The sequence below is a fragment of the Canis aureus genome, chromosome 9, assembly GCF_053574225.1.
Source record: "Canis aureus isolate CA01 chromosome 9, VMU_Caureus_v.1.0, whole genome shotgun sequence".
NCBI classification, from domain to species: Eukaryota; Metazoa; Chordata; class Mammalia; order Carnivora; family Canidae; genus Canis; species Canis aureus.
This window is the reverse complement of record NC_135619.1, coordinates 68,286,698-68,295,701: the sequence shown is the minus strand read 5'-3', so window position 1 is coordinate 68,295,701 and position 9,004 is coordinate 68,286,698. Positions and strand designations below refer to the sequence as shown.

The 9,004-nt window shown below is 48.7% G+C and overlaps 1 long non-coding RNA gene across 1 annotated transcript; it reads right to left on the bottom strand.

The window, feature by feature from the left end:
- Positions 1–3,202: 3,202 nt before the first annotated feature.
- LOC144321104 (uncharacterized) lies at positions 3,203–7,781 on the bottom strand. Its single transcript, XR_013386818.1, has 3 exons — positions 7,583–7,781; positions 7,261–7,356; positions 3,203–6,332 (listed from the first exon to the last, which is right to left on the bottom strand). It is a non-coding gene; the product is annotated as an uncharacterized LOC144321104 (long non-coding RNA).
- Positions 7,782–9,004: the final 1,223 nt, after the last annotated feature.

Genomic DNA, 9,004 nt, shown 5'->3' with positions numbered 1-9,004 from the left:
TGAGAGACGAGGATGAGGTCATTGTGTTAGTCCTGGGGATGGAAACCAGAGTGAGCGACAGAGAAGGTGAGGGAAGGGAAGTGGTGGATTGTAGGTACCTAGAATAGCTCGTGGGAGGGAGGGAGGCTGGGGGTAGAGGGTGCACTGTGTCAGGTGGGAGATGCCGGGGGGAGAAAATAAAAGTGCAGGACTCTGCACATGGTCAAGTGTGCAGGTCCGGGGCAGAGGAGCAGCTATTCCCTGCGAGCCAGCCTCTCCGAGAATCCCAGGAAGAGTCTGCAGTGTGCATTCTGGAGAGGGCCAGGGACTCGGCACGTTTAAGCAAGTGCCACAGAATGACTTCTTCCCCTCCAGCTCGAAAGCTTTAGCTCAATTCAGGTCTAGTCCTTAAGGCCCAGAGAGGCCACAATTTGCCCAGAGCCATAGGCCATTTAAAGGCCACCTGCCAGGACACCTGGGGGGCTCAGTCAGTTGAGCGTCTGCCTTCAGCTCAGGCCATGATCCCGGGGTCCTGGGATCCAGTCCCGCATCGGGCTCCCTGCTCAGCGGGGAGCCTGCTTCTCCCTCTGCCTCTGCCCCCCACTACTCATGCTTGCTCCCTTTCTCTATCTCTCAAATAAATAAATAAAATCTTTTTAAAAAAGGCCACCTGCCACATGGTTTACCCATCATATCTGGCTGCCTCCCACAGGGGCTTGTTCTCCCACCATTTGTCCTTTAGAAGGGCTAAATGTTGCTTTGCTAACACATGAAGTTCACCTCTAAACTGTAGGAAAGAACAGGGGCTTTCTAGAGATGGAGCTTTCTGGAATTTTGTGCCATGCCTGAGAGATGATGTCCTAGGGGTCACGGGTCTGACATCAGCAATGCAGGCATATTTTCATCATGTTGCCACATTCTTTCCCTCCTCAGAAGATGGGGCCTGGGAGGAGCAATTAAAAGTGGAAATGGGGATCCCTGGGTGGCTCAGAGGTTTGGCACCTGCCTTAGGCCCAGGTCGTGATCCTGGAGTCCCGGGATCGAGTCCCACATCGGGGTCCCTGCATGGAGTCTGCTTCTCCCTCTGCCTGTGTCTCTGCCTCTCTCTTTCTCTCTGTGTGTCTCATTAATAAATAAATAAAATCTTTAAGAAAAAAATTAAAAATAAAAGTGGAAATGGTTTGTCCAGAAAGAGAGCTGTCATGCCCAGCACTTCTGGTGCCAAAGCGCCTGGCCGAGGAATCTGGATGAGCACTCAGTTGTGGGGCAGTTCCTGCATGTAAAGAAAACTCCATACTCGGTGCTCTGGCAGCCTCGGGGCTTATAAACGCCGTCCCCTACCTCCAGGCAGTGTGTGTGTGGGGGGTGGCGAAAGTCCAGACCAGAGAGGTAGACAGCCTGGTTCTCCCGTTTACAAGCTGTGTGACTTCAAGCAAGCTCCCTGACCTCTCTGAGCCTTGGTTTTCCAACCTCAAGGCAGAGGCGATCATATCTGTCTCATTAAATTATTAGGAGTAAGCCAGCTGGTACATCTGAAAGCAATTAGCAAAGTGCCAGGCCCTGGTAGGTGCTCAGAAACATCCCTTTTTTCCTTCCCTCCTTCCCATCCAGCTGCACACAGCGAGGATAACTACACTTGTGGCCTGATGGTTTCCCCAGAACCAGGTGCCCCACGCAAACAGCACCTGCGGTATCCACCTCAACAGACCCTCAGGTACACTGGGAAGAAATGTTTCCAGCTTTGTGCTCAGGCTCACCCCTGGATGGAAGGGTGCTGTTGAAGCAGCCCCAGAGCCCCAGAGCCTCTGTTCTTCAACCTGGGTGTCCCAGAGATGACTCAGGTGTCCAGTGCACCACTGACCCCCGTCCTAGGAAGAGAGACTCATACAACCTGACCTGCCCTCATCAGCAGCCAGGACAGATACAGGTGTGAGGCCAGCACAGGAGGCTGGTCTTCACCTTCCCCCTAATGACGTGGCTCCCCCAGGTCTGCTGTATTGTTTCCTGCCTCTCTTGCTTTGCTCTGTTCAGGCCCTCTTCCCACCTTTATGTGGCCAGAAAGCTCTGGCCAGCCCTTACGAGTCAGGAGGACATTGTCTTCTCCACAAATAAGGTCCCTCATCTGAAGAGTGGGCCAGCATTTGTCCTCTGGCCCCCTGTGACTGTGTCCGTGATCTTCCCACTGCACCGTTGTTAAGTTGTCTGGTTCACACCAGCTAGTCTGTGGGCTCCTCTGCACAGGGACAGGCTCTCATTCAGCTCCATCCTGCACGCCCAGCCCAGAATGTGGCACAAAATAGCTTCTCTGGGGTTGTCTGTAGACACGCACCCAGCTGCACTTGGCCTGCTGAGGCTGATGTCGAGGCAGACAGGCTCGCTGGAGTCATTGCCCTAATGGGTTAGAAACCTGATGATGAAGTTTATTTCTCATGCTTATGAAATTAGAGACAGCTTGCAATGTTGGGAAAAGTATAAGGAGAAGAAGAATGAGTAATACTCTCTCCACCCGGAGAGAATTCCTGTTCATATTTGATTCATTTGCTTCCAGGCTTCAATTCTAATGCATTGTTCCATGTCGTATTGTTTGCCAGAGTTGTAATCCCTTATGTATACAACTTGGCAGGCCCTGTTTTCCCTGCTTATTATTATAATATCATAAGCATTTCTCTCGAGTGACTTGTAAATATCTTTTAAAAACCGTTGCATAATCTCATACCAGGTAGATTTGCCATTGTTTACAGAATGAATCCCTGTTATTAGAAATGAGGGTTGTTTCCCCATTTTCATTTTTAAAAAGGATACCGTGATGGCTCAGCTATGCACACAGTCGGTTGTTTATTTGGAGGTACAGGGCCCTGTCCACACAGCTGCCAGATTGATGTGCCAGATGGAGCCACGGCCAGCTACCAGCACAAACACCCACAGATGCATCATATTGGAGCCAGACAGGATTGATCTGCTTTTCTTTCTTTTCTTTTTTTTTTTAAAGCTTATATTTATTTATTTCACAGACACAGAGAGCGCAAAAGCAGGGGGAGCGGCAGGCAGAGGGAGAGGGAGAAGCAGACTCCCCACTGAGCAGGGAGCCTGATGCGGGGCTTGATCCCAGGACCTTGAGAGCACGACCTGAGCCAAAGGCAGATGCTTAATTGACTGAGTCACCCAGGCACCCTTCTTCTTTTAAGTGGAAAATTCACACACAAATTCTATTTTATAGCTTCCTTCGAAGGGTCAGAAGACTGGGTGGGCCCTGGGTCCATGTTCCTGCATGTGAGCACCCGCTGGAGCCCGCCAGCTGGTCAGGTGGGGTGTGAGCTCTCCTTTCACCCTGGTCTCTTACTCACTGGGATCCCTCCCTCTCTGTAGTCCCCTACATGTGGAGGCCATGTGGCAGCAGCCACTTACTACTGTACCTGCGCTGATTTTCTTCTCAATGAGAAGAGTCAGATATTTCTCTGACCTATACTTCTTTCAAAATGCAGGCCACACTGAAAGGGCTTTGCATCTCATAAAACACAGGAGCGATCCTTTTCTTGGTGCAGATGAAGGATGTTCCTCATGATTACCATGCACATCGAATCTATCTTTGTAGAAAGAATGCCCCCGGGTCTATAGGATCACGCCCCCGGCCGAAGGCAGCGCTAAACTGCTGAGCCACCCGGACTGCCCTCTAGGTGCTGTTGAAAAGACTGAATGTGCCTTGTAGGTCTAAAAATATCTTTATTCTACTCTCATGCTTGAATCTTAGTTTAGTTGGGAATTTAATTTTATATTGAAAAGAAATTTTGCTCAGTACCCTAGACCCAGCAATTGCACTACTAGGCATTTACCTCAAAGATACAAATGTAGTGATCCAAAGGAGCACCTGCACCCCATTGTTTATAGCAGAAATGTCCACAATAGCCAAACTATGGAAAAATCCTAGATGTCCATCAACAGATGAATGAATAAAGAAGATTGACATATAATATAGAGAGTTATATATTATGGAATACTACTCAGCCATCAAAAGATGAAACCTTACCATTTGCAATGATGTGGATGGAACTAGAGGGTATTATGCCAAGCAAAATAAGTCAATCAGAGAAAGACAGTTATCATATGATTTCACTCAGATGTGGAACAAAACGAGGACCACAGGGGAAAGGAGGGAAAAATAAAATAAGACAAAATCAGAGAGGGAGATAAACTGTAAGAGACCCCTAACTCTAGGAAACAAACTGAGAGTTGCTGGACGGGAGGTGGGTGGAGGGATAGGGTAACGGGGTGATGGGCATTAAGGAGGGCACGTGACGTAACGAGCGCTGGGTGTTATAGGCAACTAGTGAATCACTGAGCTCTACCTCTGAAACTAATAATACAATATACGTTAATTAACTGAATTTAAGTAAAATAAAATTAAAAGAAATTTTGCTCAAAAAAAAAAAAAAAAAAAAAAAAAAAGAATGCCACTGAAACACTGTGAAAGCTCCAGACAAGCCACGTAGGTTCCGAGGCCCTGGCCTGCTTCCCGCATTAGGGTTGTCTGTGAGGCACCGGCTCATGCTTCCGAAGGCAGCCGCTCCAGTGGGAAGCTGTACAGTCGGGAGGCTCCAGGCAGCAAATGAAGACATTCGATGCGAGAAGATTCAAACAGTGAGGACATGTACATCTCGCGGAACTCTCGGTCCAGAGGCAAAGGGCTTCAAGTACAGCTCAGTCTGTGTTGGGTGCTCTCACCAGAGATCTAGGTTCCTTCCAGTCTCTCTACTCAGCACTGATGTCACCCTGATGCTGGTCCATGTCCCATTGACCACTGGGACAATGTGCCTCCCTAGTCACCCTCACCAGGACAAGACACACATAGGACACTTCCCTAACCACATAGATGGCTTCCTCCAGCCTGACCAGGCCAGCTTGGGACACATGCCTGCCCTCTGTTGGATGGTGTCACCTGAGGAGTGATGCATGCAGATTGGTGGCATTAGTTGGGGTGGTGGTATGGATCTTGGGGGTCAACCTCACGTCCACCATTGATGTCTTCCCTGAGGCCCCCTGACTCTGCTCATCTCAGTTCTGGCTGGGTTTTCCATTTGCAGGGAGTCAAGCTAAGCTCTTCTTGAACAAAGTCCCACATGGAAGCCCTGACAAAGCCAGTTCTCCCCAAAACAGGCAACCGGGGGTGGGGGGTACATCTGTCGCCTGCAGCCCTCTTCTCAGAGAGCAGACAGGCTGCTCCATTTTGAGCACCGCAATCATCTCACATTGGGCTGGGGACTCCAGATTACATCTGAACAACACCATATTTTGACATGTACTTTTTTTTCAAGCATCCCCATGGCCCCAGGAGACTGACCGATTAAGGCAGCACCCAAGTGCGCTGTAGAGCAGCAAATGTTTCAGTGAATGGGAGCAGGGGTAACCTCTCCCATCAGACTTGCCATTCCCTGCAGTGGCCACACTACATGCCGATGTGATGGGACCTGGGCCGGGTCTGCGGGGGACCTGGTTATGGAGCACTGTGTGGGGCAGGGGGCAGCTGTCCTCATTTCCAGGTTGCATGCCCTGCACAATTGACTGTTCCGGGCGGGAAGGTTTCCCGGCTAAGCAGTCGGCTGCGTAGCCTCTCTGCCACCTGACCCCGCATCCTGGGCCCGAGCCAGCTACAATCCAGGAAGCTCCAGTCGTGAAAGTGATGAGGTACGTAACAGCCCAGGGGGTGGGCAGCTGCCTTCCCGATGCTAAGGTAATTATGCCTCTGCCACCATTACCCCGGACAGGGATGGGTCTCCAGAGAGCTCTCTAAACGCACATTAGGCCCGCAGCCAGGGCCGCGTTCTCTTGCAAAGATGTTCTTTCACACTTAGCAGTGGGAGAATGTTGGCACTGGAGAGGATGACTTGGGGGATCTGTGAGGCTGAGTCTCGAAGCACCTGCACAGGGTGACCTGGGATGCTGGTAAAAAGGACAATCCTTGGGCATCAGCAGTCCCCACCCCCCCACCGGCATCAGGCCCTCTTGGTAAACATATCATGTGCGTTTGGCATCCAGACAGATCGTGCAGTTGTTGAGCACGGCGAGTGATGGCGTTGGTCAGAGTACCCATGGTTTACTGAACTGCGTGCGGCTTTGTTTGATCAGCTGTTGAGAGAGGGCTCTTAAGCCTTCTGTAGATGACAGCCAGGCTCCACTTCCCCAAATGTGCTTCAAATCATAACTTTCTATTCAAAAACGGGTGAGGGGAGTCCAGCAGGTGCAGAGCGAGACCAAATCCCATAGCACAGCTTTCTGGGCCTCCAGATTCCAGCTCTGCCGGCTTCTCCAGCCTCGCCTCTTACCCAGAAGGATAGTCCAAGTGTCCTCAAGGGGTCTCACTGCCAATGAATCAGCATCCAGAGTGTGGGTGAGTGTCAGAGAGTAGGACTTACTCCCTCAGCCCTCCTTGGGGCACGACGAGCCACACCCCAGTGACCCCAAGCACTACAATTGTGTTGGCACTTGGAAAGAGCCCCATTTGAAATGGCAAGTCAAGAGTGCCACTTATCATCTGGCAATTTTGAGCAGGCGATAACAGGCTCCTGCTAGGTCAACCTTGGTTTCTGGCTATTTCTCAAATTGAAGCCGGCAGTAGAAGGGAAGCAATATAACATTGTGATATCACATAGAACGTGGGCTACTCTCCAATTTCTCAAGAGGAATCTGAGATTATGTTTGGATAAGTAATAGGAGTTACAGAACAAGAGAATGGATCCAGGGGAGGCCTCTTTGAAGACCAATGATTAAGTGGCCAACCGCAGTTAAAGTTGATTTATTCCAACATTGCCAAATGTTGGGGTTCCTCTGGTAGGGCCTCCAGGCTCTAGCCCCTCCACCCCCATAAAGGCTTCCTTGATTTCCTTTTCAGACTTGCTTCCAGCTCCCCACCCTCTCCCCCACCCAACCGTCCCATCACCGCCCCATACGTGTTTGCTCATATCCTATGTTCAGGGAAAATGATGAAAATAAGTAGAGGCTCTGGAGACAGACTTGGGATTGTATCCTTGGTCCGCCACAGTGGCTTTAAGAGGCTGAGCTAATTGCTCAACCTTTCTAAGCCTTGGTTTCCTCAGCCATAAAGTGGAGCTAATAATAGGAGCCTCCTCATAAGTTCTTGTGGAAATTAAAGAGGTGATACATGCAAGGTACTAGAGCCCTAACCCAGAAAGGGAGCTCTACTGATGCCCGTGGCTAGGGTGTTGACGGGGATGACAATGATCACAATCCTCGGTTCATTCTGTCTCGAATGTAAGCAATTCTCTTTACCTGTGATTCTCTTTACCTGTCTCTCCTTCTATGATGGAACCTCTGAGAAGGAAGAAATTGTATCTGATCTCTGCATCCCAAGCACCCACTGTATGCCTGGAACAGAGTAAGCACTTGGCAAATGTCTGTTAAAATGCAAAATGAGGTGACCCAGACCCTAAAACTGGTATGCCAGCACATTTCTTTCTCAACAGTGTGAAGGACTCAAAACTTCTGGAATCACCAGAAGGCTAAGCATTCTGTCAGAAGACATATTTTCAGACTTATCTAACGTAGTTGCTCAGGCTGCCACATGCCAGGGGAGATGTGAGGTCAGACTTACTTCTCACTTGCATCTTGGAGTCTTGTTGGTGTGTTGTTGCTTGTTGAGTTCCTGCAGTTGTACACTCCAGGATGCAGAGTAGGGCGGCCTGTTTCAGAAGCTGGCTCTGCTCCGCTTATTTAACACTTCCCCCCTCCCCACACTGGGGGACTGGGCAGGGAAGGGACCAAAAGATGGGCCAAGGCCAATCTCCCACACCAACCCATTTAATATATTGGTCCAGAGGGAACTGGCTGGCGTGTTTTCCCGTTCTTGGCACATGCCTGCAGAAATGTTTGTTTTGCAATGTCCAGGGGAGCCGCAGGTCTAGAACAATGGTGAATGATTTATTTGGCAAAGTGTGTTTGAGTTCCAAAGTGTTGCTAAGTACATTACATCACTGTCCTTTCTTTTCAGCTCTAACCAGTGGTTTCCAGATCCATCCAGGAAGAATTTCACTTCCTTCACATGATTTTTTCAAGGTGCTGCTTTATCTTTCCCCCCAATCTCCCTAACCCTTGGAAAATTATCACTGTGCCTCTCAACCTTCTAGCCGCGGGGAATCAATGTTATATAAATGTTAAAGATCAAATTTAAAAATGATAAAGATCAATCACAAATGAGTCTTAGTCCATTCTGTATCAGAATCCTAAGACTATTAAATTAATCGTTAGCTAAACAAATTCTTCCCTTGGAGAACCAGTTTTCAGTAAAAAACCAGACAAAGAGTTACCAGTGGGAAGCTGTACAGTGGGATTGCTTCCCCAGAATGAATGGAACACAGAGCAGGAATTGATTGATACACTGCTAAGCTAAGGAATATATCTTGTACGTGTTTTTAAATAAAATTGTTTGTAATTTTTATGCTATTTTGTAACTGTCACCTTGTAGTTAAAATATATCATGGCATTTTCTTAAGTCATTAAATCATTTCCCCCCACAATAATTTTTAACTGTTCCAGAGTATTTCATCAAATGACTGTTCCATAATTTATTCATCCCAAATATTTTTGTTGGATGTCTGGAATAGTCTTCTCTTGATGCAATTCATAATTTATTTGCCAGATGTCCAGTAAGCATCAACCACTTGCCAGGCCTTCAGTGGATAAATAAGGCACAATCCTGATCCTTCAGAAACTCCCAGTTGATCTCATGGTCGATTGCCCTGAAGCAAGTATTCTATCCACAGACATGATGGACAAGGCACAGAGACAGGCCTACTTCTCTAATGGGTGGGGACTGTCCCAAAGCCTGCTATCCCCACTCACCCAAAGTGCTCAGACTCTGAGTGGCACCTGTTAGAGGTGGAAGGCTCACACTGGGCCGGGTGCTAATTCCTCTTCTCCTTTTCTACCTCCTTCTAGGGTACCAATTTTTAACCCCTCTGTGGGTTTGTCTCAGCTGGTAGACTCTAAAAATACCAACACCTAGGGTGCTTGGGTG